This window comes from Crocuta crocuta, unplaced genomic scaffold (assembly GCF_008692635.1).
Source record: "Crocuta crocuta isolate KB4526 unplaced genomic scaffold, BGI_CrCroc_1.0 scaffold190, whole genome shotgun sequence".
NCBI lineage: Eukaryota > Metazoa > Chordata > Mammalia > Carnivora > Hyaenidae > Crocuta > Crocuta crocuta.
The window spans coordinates 9,236,667-9,252,487 of record NW_027527955.1 but is presented as its reverse complement, the minus strand read 5'-3'; the positions used below and the strand labels follow the sequence as shown (position 1 = coordinate 9,252,487).

The 15,821-nt window shown below is 42.1% G+C and overlaps 1 protein-coding gene across 4 annotated transcripts in view; it reads right to left on the bottom strand.

Moving 5' to 3' along the window:
* Positions 1-15,821, bottom strand: part of LOC144222077 (uncharacterized) — a 79,128-nt gene that overhangs the window by 3,904 nt on the left and 59,403 nt on the right. The window lies entirely within an intron of this gene.

Sequence of the window (15,821 nt, the reverse complement as noted above, 5' to 3'; positions counted from 1 at the left end):
AAAATAACAAACTCCAACGTTCTTTTTTACTCTCCTAAATATTTTTACTTGTTACGGTCTCCTTGAGCAAGTGTTGGCTCTGATAAAAGGGCAACAGGCCTTTGCCTAATGGCCTGAAGTTTGATAGCCAAAAATAAACACGGGGGGAAAAAATCATGACTTTCAGATGCATGACTTTGAGATTTGGCCCAGGCTGAATTCAAGTTTACCTTTGCACTATAAAAAAAAAAAGTTTGCTAGGCAAATGGGTAAACAGTAGAGTTTATCTTACTTAACAATGAATGTCAAACCATCCAAGATCCGGTAGGCTCAAAATTATTTATTCACAAATAACAAGAGCATTGCAAACACCTATAAAAATTACCCAGTTTGCACAACCTGATCTTTTGTGTTGGTGTATTTTAAAGTTATGGAAGTTTTTTTTTAATGCTTATTTATTTTTGTGAGAGAGAGAGAGCACGTGCGCGAGCATGTGGGGGATGGGCAGAGAGGGGAACAGAGGATCCGAAGCAGGCTCTGCGCTGACAGCACCAAGCCCAGTGTGGGGATCCATCTCACGAACTGTGAGATAATGGCCCGAGCTGAAGTTGGACATTCAACCGGCTGAGCCACCCAGGTACCCCTAAAGTTATAAAAGGCTTTAAAAGTTACAAACTTCTTAAAACTTATGAAACTTGTAGAAAAGTTGTGATGAGATAGATAGATAGGAGAGAGGGAGAATGTATGTATGTATTTATTTTTTAATGTTAAATTCAGTTGGTAATTCGAAAGTGGAGACCGTTAACTAGGAAGCATTTGGAAATGTACAAGGGTACTTTTGGTTTCTCAGTGACAGAAGGGGGGCGTGCAGGCAGGGAGGTACTGACATTCAGTGCCAGGAGCTAAGAACATGAAACATCCTGCTAAGTTTGGGATTGCCTGAACAACCAGGAAATGCCAATGGCGCTGTCACCCTTGAGAAACACAAGCAAGCCACCTATTACAAGTAAACGAAGTGTTGTGAAAGTGCAGAGGCGGAGAAGTCTAGGGGTTCTGTGTGGACCGTGGGGCCACACAGCAGGAGCTGTCGAATTTCTGGCTGTATGACCATAGCCATGTCAATTAAGAGCTCTAAAACTCAGTTGCCCCACCCGTAAAATGGGCATACTAATAATACCTGCCTCACAGAATTTTGTTTAAGGATTAAACAAGGTAAAGTATATAAAGTGCTTGGCATACGGTAAGCTCTCAATGTTGGCTGTTGCTATTACAAATTCACTCAAGTCCTCCATTTTACATTAATTGGAGGGGGTAAGAGGATGTACAAATATATTCTTTAAAACCTGAGGCTTCTACAGTTAAAAATATTCAGTCTGGAATCCATTATGTGTCTAAAGATGTTGCATGATGACGGCAGCCATGTTGTAAGCCTGCTCTCAGTCATTAAATGTTTATAAGGTGAAGGGCTGCAGAGGAGGTCTGACCAAATTAGAATGGTGGGTTTGCACAGTGGTGATCACAGCTGAGGAGATGCAACTGAGGAGAGATTCTTGCTAACTTAAAACCTGAGGGAAAGCCAACTCCAGAAGACAAGCAAGTTAGAGAACACTTGTGGAACACTGCCCTTCCCTGTGGTCGGTAAGGCTTGAGCCTATCAGTGGAGACTTGGAACATTCTGAACAGTTAAATCCTTCTTTCTATGGAAGAGGAGACTCCCTGCTCTGCAGTGAAATCTTGGATTTGTTGTTTGCACACAGAGTGCCTTGTATGTGTAACACTCATTTTTAACTGTAATTCAGTCTTTTGAACCTGTAAAGGAAAAGCCAATAAAAACCAGTTTTACTTCTATTAAGAATGTAAAAGCCCAGGGGCACCTGGGTGGCTCTGTCAGTTAAGCGTGCAACTTCGGTTCAGGTCATGATCTCACCGTCCATGAGTTTGAGCCCCACACAGGGCTCTCTGCTGACAGCTCAGAGCCTGGAGCCTGCTTCAGATTCTGTGTCTCCCTGTTCTTCCCCTATTCATGCTCTGTCTCTGGTTCTCAAAAGTAAATAAACAAAAAAAAATTTTTTTAAAGAATTTAAAAGCCCAAAAGTGAATATTAAATTAATCTTAGTATTTTATATATTAAAAACAACAACAATAACAACTCAATCCAAGCAAGAATGAGGTTAGTGCCCATGGGAAGAATGGAATAGCTTATCATAGGTGGATGACATGCGTTTTTCTTAAGTACAAATTATGCAGGAACTAAAAAGACAAAAGGGTACCAGTCACCCTTCCAATTTGCTAAATCAAAGTTCTGTCAGATGTTTTAAGTGATAATTCAAGTGATCAAATGCTTTAATCACAAATAGATTTTAGTAATATCGCCATTAGTAGACGTCCAAAAACAGCAGCAATAGTACTATGTTGATTCATTCTCTTTCCAAGACTGAATCACAAAGTACAAAATCTTGTGAATTGGAATTGATGACAACTATTCTGTTCCCCTATCTGTCCCTCTTGGTGTCTCTTCTACCCCCTAAACCTTCACATGGCTCAAGATTCAATATCCTCCATTATGTTCTTGAGCTATACCCTTGCATCAGGCACACATATCCACTACCTGGACACGTTCTTAGAGTCATCTTACTGGCACTACTGTGAAAGTCTGTCAAACCTCTGTCTCCAGCATGGTCCCCTTGCTTGCCCTCTAGTCATCATGTTTCCAAGAACTATTAGAAATTGCCACTCAACGGGTGCCTGGGTGGCTCAGTCTGTTGAGCATCCGACTCTTGGTTTCAGCTCAGGTCATGATTTCAAATTTCATGAGCCCCACATAGGGCTCCATGGTAGCAGTGTGAAGCCTGCTTTGGATTCTCTCTCTCCCTCCCTCTCTCTGCCCCACCCCCTCTTGCTCTCTCTGTCCCTCTTGAAATGAATAAACAAACTTTAAAAAAATTTAGGAATTGCCACTTAAATACAAAAATTCTACCCTAAGGGGAGCCTGGGTGCCTCAGCCGTTTAAGTGTCCACTCTTGATTTTGGCTCAGGTCATGACCCAAGGATTGTGGGATGGGGTTCTACATTGGGCTCCATGTTGAGTGTGGAGCCTACCTGGGATTGTCTCTCTCCCCCTCCACTCCAGAAAATAAATAAATTTTTAAAAATCTGCCTTAAAATGCACACATTTCCTTCTTACTTCTCACATCCAAATAATCAACAAATCTGGTCTATGTTCAAAATATATTCAGAGTCTGGGGGCGCCTGGGTGGCTCAGTCAGTTAAGTGTCCGACTTCGGCTCAGGTCATGATATCATGGTTTCTGAGTTTTAGCCCTACGTTGGGCTCTGTGCTGACAGCTCAGAGCCTGGTGCCTGCTTCGGATTCTGTGTCTCCCTCTCTCTCTGCCTCTTCCCTGCTGGTGCTCTGTCTCTCGGTCTCTCTCAAAAATAAACATTAAAAAATTTTTAAAAAAGAATGCATACTAAAATTAAAGAAAAAAAAAGAGTCAGAGGCTTAACACAGTGAGCCACCCAAGTGTGCCTATGCCCCTCCCTTTTATTTCTGCTGCCACCACCCTCATTGATGACAGCACAGGTTGGAATCGGAGACTTAGATTTGAATTCCATCTCCACCATTTCCTAGTTATAAGGTCATGGGCAAGTTCATCTGGGATGGGGATGGGGAGGATGTCTCAGTTCTTCATTGGTCAAGTCACACCTACTTTGCAGGATGGTTATGAGTATTGAATAAGATAATGTATCTAAAGCATATATTTGTGCCTGACACATAGTAAGTGATTAATCTAGTCCCTCGTGCCTCATCCATGGCAATAGATTTCAATCTCATATTCCTTCTCCTCGTCTGATTGCTTTTTAGTACTTCATATCATCACTGCCAAAAAATATTTTCCATAAGTATTGCTTTGATCATGCTACTCAATTACTCAACAGCTTCCAAAATATTTTTATAAATAAAGTAAATTATAATGAGTGCCTACTATGCCTCAGGTACTATTTGATGTTTTTCATAATTTGATAATTTAATAAAGCCAGACCAATTCATCTGGCATTCAAAGCTTACCCAAATTTGCCTCTCTTCTTCTTAGCTGTGATGGTTAATTTTATGTGTAACACTGGATAGCTAGCACAGTAGCTAGCTATTTGGTAAGCATCAGTCTAGATGTCACTGGAAAGGCATTTAAAAAATTTTTTTTAATGTTTATTTTTGAGAAAGAGAGACAGAGCATGAGCGGCAGAGGAGCAAAGAGAGAGAGGGAGACACAGAAGAGGGAGACACAGAATCCAAAGCAGACTCCAGGTTCTGAGCTGTCAGCACAGGGCCCGACGTGGGCTAGAACCCACCAACCGAGAGATCATGACCTGAGTTGAAGTTGGACCCTTAACCGACTGAACCTAACCCAGGCACCCTTGGAAAAGTATTTTCATTTTATTTACTTTATTTTATTTTATTTTATTTTTTATATTTATTTATTTTTGAGAGAGAGAAAGAGAGACAGAGGGAGACAAGGTAAGGGCAGAGAGAGAGAGAGAGAAAGAGAGAGAGAGAGAGAGAGAGAACCTGAAGCAGGCTCCAGGCTCTGAGCTGTCAGCATAGAGCCTAATGTGGGGCTCGAACTCACAGACTGTGAGACCATGACCTGAGCCAGAAGTCAGACTGAGCCACCCTTGTGTCCCTGGAAAGGTATTTTTAGAGGAGATTAATATTTCAATCAGCAGACTTTAAGTAGAGTAGATTATCCTCCATAATGTGGGTGGGCCTCATCTAATCAGTTGAAGACATTAAAAGAAAAAGATCAAGGTCTCCCAAGGAAGAAGGAATTCTGCCTCAAGACTGCCTTCAGATTTAAGCTGCAATCTCATCTCTTCCCTGGATCTCAAGCCTGCTGGTCTGTCCTGCAGAATTCAGACTTGCCAGCCTTCACAATCATTTGAATCAATTTCTTAAAACCATCTCTTTCTTTCTCTCTCCTCTCTCTCTCTCTCCCTCTTCCTCTTCCTCCTTTCCTCCACATAGACATCTGATTAGTTCTGTTCTCTGGATGATCTTAATACATTAGTCATATCAAGGCCTATCAAGACTTGTCCCATGTGGCCCATCTCCTCCCTAATCTGTCACCATTCTAGTCAGAAGTAGTTAATTTTTTACTATAGATTCCTTGGATTCTTCAAAACCCCTTCTTATGGCATTGACTTGTATTTGTAATAATTTCCTTACAAAGAAGTATGCTATCTCACATCTGCCACTGAGCAGAAAGTTACATAATATAGCGAAAGTTACCTAATATCTCTGAGCCTCTGTTACCTCATGGTGAAACGAGGACAGTGATTTTCTTATTGAATTGATGTACAGGGAACGTACATGCTCATTGTGAAATACACAGCACAGTTTGAAAGCTGAATTTAATTCCACCAATCTCCAGGAAGCTTGTGTGGAAGCAAGCCGTATTATGTCCTGTCAGGCTCAGGCGTGAAGACAGATCTTCAGGGTTAGGTGGTGGCTGATAATCTCAGAGCATATCCGATCTGTGGTTCTAAGATTCAGCATGTGAGGAGGTAAGCGTGTAAGGTAGACCTACACTCAAAAGATCAACCCAAGACATAGACTGTTGATGAGGCTGAATACTCAGGATCTGGGGCACCCACCCACCTCGGGAGGGTGCAAACAATCACCAATATTTCAAGTAGATGGAATGCTCAGGTCAGGGAGTTCTCTTTTCCTTCAGCAAGTAAACCCCAGAATTTTAGCAGGACATACGGACTCTCAGAATTGATTCCATCATGCAGACTCCCTTGCATTTGAGTGTTGCACGGTCTTAGAGAGGGAGCAGAGCAAGTTGTGTGAGTTGGGTATTGTAACTTTAAAGGGAAAGAGCATGTTTCCCTCCCCCATTTTTTCTATTTTTCTGCTGAATATAATGAGACATCTTGGATCATGATGACAAGGACCACGCCCAAGCAGAGCAATCAGAGTAAAAGCCTGGGTCTTGGTCATTGTAAAGCTGCTATATTGGCCTTGAACTGCCTAAACTTATACTTTAATATTGTTTGGTGTTAGGACAGCCAAACGAATAGACAGCAGATTACAGGAGAGTCTGTTAATTGTTAAACAGTAAGATTTTTCAGATATAGTGTAGGTAGGAAGGACAGGCTAAACCTATAGACTATGCTTTCCCTGGGAGGTGCCAGTCTTGGCTCCCAGCTGTGGCCTGAAAATTACTCCCTTACTTATGGCCACAATTGCTGGATGCCACAGTCAGAGCTCCTGTGACTGAACTCCCTTGTGTGGTTTGATCCAGGGCTGTGAGGGCCACTTCTGTACTCCTTGACCCTTTCCTAGGCAAGCTTGATTATGTGTTGGCATGTTGGAATTTCATTCTCGAAATTCTCTCCTGCCTTCTGACAGAAAATCAGAACTGGAGACTTAGATTTCAGAGACCACTGTAGTGAATGAGGAAGAACCTGTCTGGCCCTAGAAGCCACCAGGATGATCACTGATTTAGTGCTTTGCATGTCTTTGCCCCATGAATATGAATGTTAGCTTGAGGTCAGCACTTAAGAAATTTCCTTTACTGGAGTGGCTGGATGACTCTTGGTTTCGGCTCAGGTCATGCTCTCACAGCTCAGTTCATGAGATTGAGCTCTGCATTGAGCTCTGGGCCGATATCACAGAGCCTGCTTGGGATTCTTTGTCTCCCTCTCTCTCTCTCTGTCCCTCCCCACACCTATCTCTCTCAAATAAACATTAAAGAAAAGGGGGGGGGAATCCCCTATATTAAAATGGAGAACTCCTTTATCATTAGATATCTTGAAACTCATTCTGGGTCCTATACACACTTTGCAGATTTTCTCCACATTGCAAAAACTCCAAAACTGATAAATGTAAGCCTGTTTCTATTTCTTCCTGTGATAAAATATACATAAAATAAATTTATTATTTTCACTATTTTTAAGTGTGCAATTCAGAAGCATTAACTACATTCTCATTGCTGTCCAACTCTCATCGCTCTCCATCATCCCCAACTCAAACAGTGTTTGGATTAATTCCCCATGACTCCCTCCCCCCAGACCTTGGGAACCACCATTCCATTTTCTGTCTCTATGAATTTGACTATTCCATGTACCACCTATAAGTACGAGGTATGGAATCATATAACATTTGTCCTTTTGTGACTGGCTTATTTCATTTAGCAATAACGTTGTCAAGGTTTATCCGCATTGTAGTGTTTGTTAGAATTTCATCCCCTTTTAAGGCTGAATAACATTCCACTGCACTATCCATTCATCTGTCAATGGATATTTGGGTTCCTTCCATATTTTGACTGAATAGAAACTTTTGCAGCTCTGAACATGGGTGTGCATGAACATTTATTCAAGTCCCTACTCTCGATTCTTTTGGGTATAGACCTAGAAGTGGAATTGCTAGATTATATAGTAATTCTATGTTTTACTTATTTATTTATTTATTTTTGAGGAACACCATACTGTTTTCCACAGCAGCTGCACCATTTTACTTTCTCATCAGCAATAAACAAGGATTCCAATATCTCTACATCTGTGCCAATACTTGTTATTTTCCCTTTTTCCCCCTTTATGATAGCCATCCTAATGGGTATGTAGTGGTATCTGTCCCTCATTTTTAATGCCCTCAGTCAATCAGAATTTTAGAAGCTCCTACCAGGCAGTGATAGTGTGAATCTTCTAGTTCTGACTATATCCTTTGATAAAGCGGTTAATAGAGGAGTTAGATATGGAATGAACTTGTCCATTGGTTTTCACAACTCATTCCTCAAAGCTCCTTCCCCATGATTCAACCAAACTATTTCTGCCTCTGATTTCATTGGTTTTATATAGTCCATATCTGAGTAAGACTTTGTTTGATAAGAGTTACTTGGCTTAGAAGAGAAGTTTGTAAATTTCAACCTAGTCCACACTCTCTAAGGTTCAAAGAGATTAAGTGATGTTTCCAAGATCTTTCAGCCAAGCAGTAGCAGAGATAGGATTTGAACAGAAATGTGTCCAATGAGATGGAAAGCATGCCTGGTGACAGTCATGACTTATGCATTCATTTCTTCAACATATATTACACACATAATATAACCACAAAAAAGAATTCACTTACAAAACAGACTAGACTTGGGGTGCCTGGGTGGCTCAGTTGATTGAGCGTCCAATTCTTGACTTTGGCTCAGGCCATGATTCCAGGGTTGTGGGACTGAGCCCCACATTGCTTAGCGTGAAGCCTGTTTAAGCTTCTCTCTCTCTCTAAAGCTAAAAAAAAAACAAAAACAAAAACAAAAACAAAAACTAGACTAGACTTTACCTTTCTCTCCCACCAGTTCAACAGGGGAATGAAACATGCTCTGGTGGGCACTTTCATCTTAGTAGACAAGAGACCAACAATAACAACAAAACTTCATTCCTCCTAGAGTAATACACGTGAAACAGTTATGTTGGAGATGTGTGGGTAGAGTCGAGTCAGTTCTTTCTAAAGAAAAAGAAGTATCAGAAGTCAAAATTTAAAGATAGTTATGGAATTAAAAATATTTCTGTAAAATACACTGCACTAATACCATAGGAGATACAAAGTTGAAGACGACGGCACAGGCCACACTTTGAAGACACTTACGGCTTAGGACAAGCATCCAAATTACCACGAGCAGGTACTGCGAATACTTGAAAGGCCTGGATAAAATAACAGTGCTGAAAGTTTTTTAGAGATTTAAAAAAGAGACCGATCACATCTGGTTGGGGAAAATCCAGAATGGCTTTGCACAGAACTTTGGGAAAGAGGATGTAAGGGAAGAACGCCGTGGTACATGCTCTAAAAGGAGGGTACAATGTTCAGCAGGTACAATGGGAAGCGGGGGGGGGTGAGGCCAATTCAGGCAGGTGCAAGGATGTGCAAAGACACTAATGAGGACAGTCACAAGTCATGTTTCAGAATGTTGACTTTAGGTAGAGAATCGGCTATATATAGAGTAGTTGCATCTAAAGTGATGAGTTGAGAACATGTTGAAGAAACTGCCTAGAAAGGCGGGCTGTAGAATTTATGCTGCACTAATTAGAAAGATGAGGAGGAGTCATCAAAGGCTTTTTAGAGCACGGCGATTTCGGGACAGGTTATACCAACTAGCAGTTTCTCTGTGCCTCAGGTTGTCATATGCAGAATGAGGGGTATGTGCTAAACGCGCTGCTTTTGGAAGATTGCTCTCCCTTCAAATGTTCTATTTCAAAGCGGACAGGGACAACAATTATGGCTGTATCAATGAGGCAACTTGGAGCAACAAACTTAAATATTTGTGCACTGGAATGAGTACAGAATGCATTGGAGCTAGGGTTACCTTTAGGAACTTATTACAACAGTCCAGGTAAAAAGTAAAGGCCCATAACTAGGACAATCATGAGACGATGCACATAGTAGAAAAGCACACTGGAAGAAGGTATAGGACTTTGCAACAGATGGAGAGGAAAAGAAGAAGAAGGAAGGGAACGAAGAGGAGGGGAAGAAGAAGAGGAAGGGGAAGGAGAAAGAAAACGAGAAGGAGAAGGAGAAAGAGATGGGTAGGGCAGCATAGATAAGCATGACTGAGCTTGGAGCAACTGAATAATTGGAAGAATGATGGTCATATTAACAGAAGTGGGGTAAGTTAGGAGAAGGAGCTGGTTTGGAGTTGCGGTTATGGATTTGGTGTAGGATCTATTGATTTTATAGTATCAGTGGCCATCTGGGTCAAGTCACCCAGCAGTTAAATTAGCTTGAAGCTGGGGCTACATTCCAAGGAACCAGGTGAGAGTCAAACCCAAAGGTAAAAGAGGGAGACAGCAGACTCCCTGCCTCCTTAGACAGGAAGCCTTGGGAGACAGTCATGTTTAAGAAAAACCTAGAAGGATGAGACATGATTAGGTTGATTACAAGGATGCTTTGGAAATCCAGGGGTGCCAGATAATAGTATTGGGTTATCCAGATTCACTCCCCACCCATCTTCATTCTGTTTGCAGCCCCAGAGGCTGCCCTGTATGGCTCCATGTCTTTGGCTTCAGGATGGGTTTAATCAAAGGGGTATCTAGCAAGAGACCCAAAGGGAAAGGACAGGGAGAGGTTGCCATGGGGTGGATCTGACCCTTATCCAAAGGTCACTCAGGGCTCCTTTCAAGGCACCTGCTACGCATGGTTCTCTATGCTTATGGGCTCCCTAACTTTCCCTTGCCTTGTCCTTTTTAAGACCAAGAATGCTAACTGCCCAGCTTCTGCCACATCCGCATTAATCCTATCCATATGGCTCCCTTAACTCTGCCTGCACTTTTATGACTAGTCCCTTAGAAACATTCCTAAGTTGTCCTAATTTAAGGGTTGTGTTTTCTCTTGTTGGGACCCTGATTGATGTATCTCCTAAACTCTAATATGAACAGCAAGTACTGACGAGCAGTCTGACTGGGAACACTGAGGTTGCCCTAGCCTCAATCAATAGCTCTTTTTATTTCCTGGAATCAACAGCGAAATTTAATTTCAGTCATAATTCTACGTAGTTCTTGGACTCCTACCCAGATCCTGCTTGCAACTGATTAAAAAGAACCTTTGGTAATCAAACTAAGCTAGGCCTAAAACCTACAACACCCTTTTTGACAAAGATGCGATCTATGCATAAAGAGAGTGAGTACACCTACAGAAAAGAGAGAAGCATCGCTGATTCTTGATGTGCTCAAGCTGGGCACATCTGGCATTCTTGGCCAAATGCTCAAGATACAAAAGAATCCCGACTCCTTGGCCATGTGATACCCTTAGTGCTGCCCAGAGGTCAGTGGCCATCCACTATTGGTGGCCCTGCTTCTCAGGGACTTCTTGACTTCCAGAGCCATCTCTTACACTGAGTTTCTAGCTTAAAGAAAACTTCCAAGACAAGAATATCCAAACTCCAGGTATCTAACCACATCGATCCTGGGAGCCTGTAGAGACAAACTGAGGATTTAGTTGTCTTTTTCAGAGACAATATTTTAGTGATGAGAATTATAGTGGGAAACTCCTGTAAGCCTGGGATAAGGAGGGGCATGGAGAGGTTGGTTATGTTTCCGAAACTTGACCTGTCCCTGCAGTGTTGAAGAAATTTCTAAGGACGGAGTTGTCTGGCCTTAGCAGGGATAAGCTTTAGGTTTCAGAAGAGAAAAAGGTAGTCTCTGATAGTCAAGGAAACATGTCTAAGTGGTGAATGAGCACAGGCTCTGAGGTTTCAAGAGCAGCTGGGGTGGGAATATGGAGCTGTGGCTCATCTTATTGTCACATAGAGGCAGACTTCTGAGGCCTCTGTGTATTTCTTTGGTCACTGATCAGACCTGTACTACAGCTTCCCTGATCCTGAGAAAATACTGAGCGAGCCATCTCAGAGATCTCTAAGCTCTTCAGCCTTGCAGGGCTTAGTGTGTGTGTGTGTGTGTGTGTGTGTGTGTGTATGTGTGTGCAGATTTCTGATGAGTGACAAGTCCTGCTGTCAGGACTCTGCAGCAAGAGTCTTAGGCTGGCAGATGCTGCTAGAAAAGCAAGTACCTTCCATTCGAGGCAGTGCTGCTGGCATTTCACAACTGAAGTAGGATATACTCTGGGGCAGAGCCGTGGTTTAGTGTTGGAGAGAAGAGTGGCTTGGCAGGTAAACTTTGACCCCTCAGCTTAAAGAGGAAGCTACGGGGAAGGGATCCTGACTTGTGAAACAGGTTTCTGGGGTTGCTTATGTTATCTTTGGTCTCATGGTTCCCATAATTATTGGTATTCTCAGTCTCACCTTGAGGATATAGGAGTGAGAATGTTATCTTAGCTATTGGCAGTTTGATGGGTATGTTTTAAGTTATTTCCTCTATGCATTTAGTACCTTCAACAGAAATGCGTGCCAAGATTTGCTATAAATAATCTTGATCAGGATAATCAAAAGCTGTAGCCATGTAACTTTCAATTTCCCCTTTGTTTTGATTTATATCTACAATGTTCTTTGAGGTACAGCTACCCTTCTTTGTTACTACTAATTCCTTGACCCAGAATCCTCCTGACGGGTATGTATCATTTTCTTTTCTTTCCTGAATGTACATGCATGTTAAAAATCTTTCTCATAAGTGGGGAAATTTATAGCAAACAGAAAATGCTGCATCGGTTCAAGTTATCAGAGAAATCTTGAAGGAATTGAAGCAAGTACATTCAGCTAAGCTGAGCAACAGCACCACAGTGGTAATTCTGGGGAAGAAAAGGGAGAAGCATGACTGGGAAAATATAGAACGCAATAAAAGGGCAGTCTCAAAATGATAGCTCTGTGATATGAATGTGATATAAAATTCATTTCTAATAATCAAATGTCTCATTTGCATAAGTACTTATTAAGTATCAGACGCTGTTCTGAGCACATTGCCTACATTATCTGATTCAATCCTCACATCGACACTCTGAGGTAGGTACTGTCACTATTCATATTTGCTGGATGGTGACACTGTACCCAATTCACACTGTTTGTAAATAGTAGATCAAGCATTCAAATTTAGGGGCCAGCTTGGAGACTGGTTACTCCTATGCCCATGTGAAAAAGATGGTGCTCTCAAATTAGAGAAGATGTGTCTGTGTGTGTGTGCGTGCGCGTGCACACGTTTGTGTGTGTGACTAGTTGGTTTTCTTACAAAGAGATATTTTGCAGAGATGTGTGCAGAGATTAGGGAAAGTGCCCAGAGCTAAAGGCAGTAGAATTATCACCCCCATACACCCAAGAGGGCAGGAAAGTTGGTGGAACTCTAAAGGAGAGAGAATCATGCTATTCCTTTGGCAGACATGGCCAGCCATGTGCTAGGACATGCAGACGCTGATTGTTAGCATCTTTGTCCAAGTCTGCATTCAGTGATGTCACATTGGCAGCCATATTGGTTGTGATGCTAATACTATACCACAGAACTCAGCAAATACTAGGAACGAGAACCCTCCTCCTGCTTCTTTTCAGAGAGCCAGTTGTTACATATTTACAAGCACACTGCTGGATACAACCAACCAGAGGCGATCTCTCAATGAGGAAGCTGAGAAATCTCATACCTCGTCTTGCTCTCAAGATGGAGAGAGGCCGAAACTCAGTAGGAAGCCAGGGAACACTGAAGCCAGAACACTTTGCTCTGTTCAAACCATCCTCTAGGGGAGATAGCAGGTGGAGGAGGGTGGAGACTAGATAGATACCTTCCACTCCATCCTTATTACCCCTGATTTCCCACATCAATGGAGGTAACTTTGGCAGACAATTGGAAATATTGGATATTCTAGTAGGGCCAGCAAATTAGTTCATTTTCTTATTTTTTTTAAACAATAGAAACTGACTCTAAGTTAATTTTATTCACCTTTATTTTTATTTATTATACATTACATATAATTTTATACATAATTATTAGTTATTATGATATTATTTATTAGAAAGTTATGAGATGGCTCAGAGAATCAAGAAAGGACCTAAAGAATGAGGCTCACAAAGGGCAGAACCAGGGCAGCTGTGGTTTATCTAAGTGGTAGGAAGTAATCAATGATCCCTTCAGAGCATCTCTGTTGAAATAAATCCCATTCCATTTTTTTTAACAGTCCTTCAGTTACCCTGCTTGAGACGAACTTAGAATAAAATTTGATTGGCCAGCTTAAGTCAGTGATTACTCTTGGCAAGTAGAAGACAGGGTTCCTTGACTGACAGTCCCACTGAGACTCTTATAATAAGAAGCCAGTAATTTCCAACAAGGAATTTGGAGTGCTCTTGAAGAGGGGGAGGGTGAATGGGTGCTGGGAAGCCAAGGAACAGCAAATGTCCACTACCATCCAGGACATGACCTTGCTGCAGGGTCCCTCCTGAGTTGGGGGGCAGAGACCATTAACGTGGAAGTAACTGAGAATTAATTGTCCTTTAAAAATCTCCAGGCATAATGTCAATAGTTCAGAATGTAACACTATTTGACATTAACGGAGTTCACACTGAAAAATCACAGGTATGTAAATAAATGTCGGAATGAAAATGAATAGGAAACTGAAAGGAAAGCTGAGATGTGCTGATTTTTAAGGAAGATCAGACGTCACTGTTTTGCCAAACCTGATGAACAGATAAGTATGTTCCAGCAGCATTCAGAGTAAGTGGAGATTTTACAGTTCAACAGGGAACCAGGCAGTAAGTAGAAAGGGTTTGTAGGAGACTTTGTGGAGCACAGAGTGGTAAATATGAGTTCAGAGAAAATGCTGGACCTCCCAGGCTGTGGCCCCCAACCTGCATTGTCAACCTGCTCTTTCCTCCACTTCATGCTCTGCTGTCCTTCAAGACCCAACACACATATTTTTTCTTCCAGAGCCTTCCTGGACCGACTCCATCCAGCCCAATCCATAATCAAATACCATTTCTTGTCCCATGAACTTGGCCTTCCCAGATGTCCCCTTATGTTGTTACACAGCTCCCGACTTGTGCCTCCTGATCTTCACCTGGGGTCTAGGAATAATGAAAGGAGGGTCTGTCTGGTGGCGAGAAGTTGGCTGTTGGAGACTTCATGTAACCTTTACAAAATGTGTTCCTTCTTCCCTTTTCTAGTTCCTCATCTGCCAAAACCTTGAAAATATGAAACTTAACAAGGGTTTGTCCCTCCTCTCTCTTTTTTTCCGACCCCACAGTGTTCTTGAAAAAATGAATGAGAGTAAACACATAAAAGGTCACATAACACTTAACACTCGGATGTTTTAATTTTGTCTGATGCTCTTTGCCCTATCAGTCAAGACCTGCCAAGCACATAAGAAGAATCTTATAGTAGTTGCAATATCGGTAATATTTGTCTCCTGCTGCATGTTCTTCCTCAATGATCTCATCTACTTGGGCAGTTCCAGCTGTGATCTTTAAGGGCTAACTCTCCATCTGCCTCCAGCTGACTCATCTCCTAAGTCCCAGGCCCATATTTTCAACTAGATGTTGTGTAGACATCAGTCTTCACATGTCCTGGACTGAACCCATCCTTCCATACAAACCTAGTCCTTCTTTATACTGAAGCCTCTGACCACCATCAGAACTGGACTAGATGCCACTTATGCTTGAAATCTTGGTAATATTTCAGGCCCAGCAGCCTCTCCTCACTGTCTTCCACCCAGTAACCCGGTTGGCTCTACTACTGTGTTCCTTAGTTTCCATTTTCTCTACAGCCTCACACCTGACCTTCATTCAATCTCAACCTTGCAAGAATGTCCTGGTTAGTCCCTCCATCTCTGCCCGTCACCTCAGCCCATGCTCTATGCTGTCATTGGAGTTCTGCTCCAAAGACACTGGAAAGATTGTGTCTAACCCCAGCATCCTCTCCACACACCAAAGTGTACAGTCTCCTTGCTCTTGCATACGAACAACTTGAGCTGTGCACAATTTGTAGCCCCAGTCAAACCTTCTGGACTCGTCTCCTCTACAATCCCCAGACCCGATGCCACCCCCTTATTTCACATTTCCAGAATATGCCCGCCACTGACACACCATTAACATAAACAACAAAAGTTGTTTTCTTTGTCTTGAATAGCCTTGCCACCCAGGATCTGCTTCATCTGACATCTTCCAAGATATTTTACTAATCTTAACAGTTAACATCAATTGTTCCTTCAAGTAGTAACTACCATTTTAGAGAACTTGAGTCTGCCAGGGGGAGTTACATACATTATCATGTTAAATCCTCACCCCACGTAAGCGAGTTAGGTATTACAGGCCCATGATCCCTTATCCAAAGCCTTGAGGCCAGCTGTGTTACCAACTTCAGAATGTCTAGTTTTTAGAAAGGTAATATAGTGGTGTATGTCTCAGTTTCCCCATCTGTAAAATGGGGGGGGGGGGG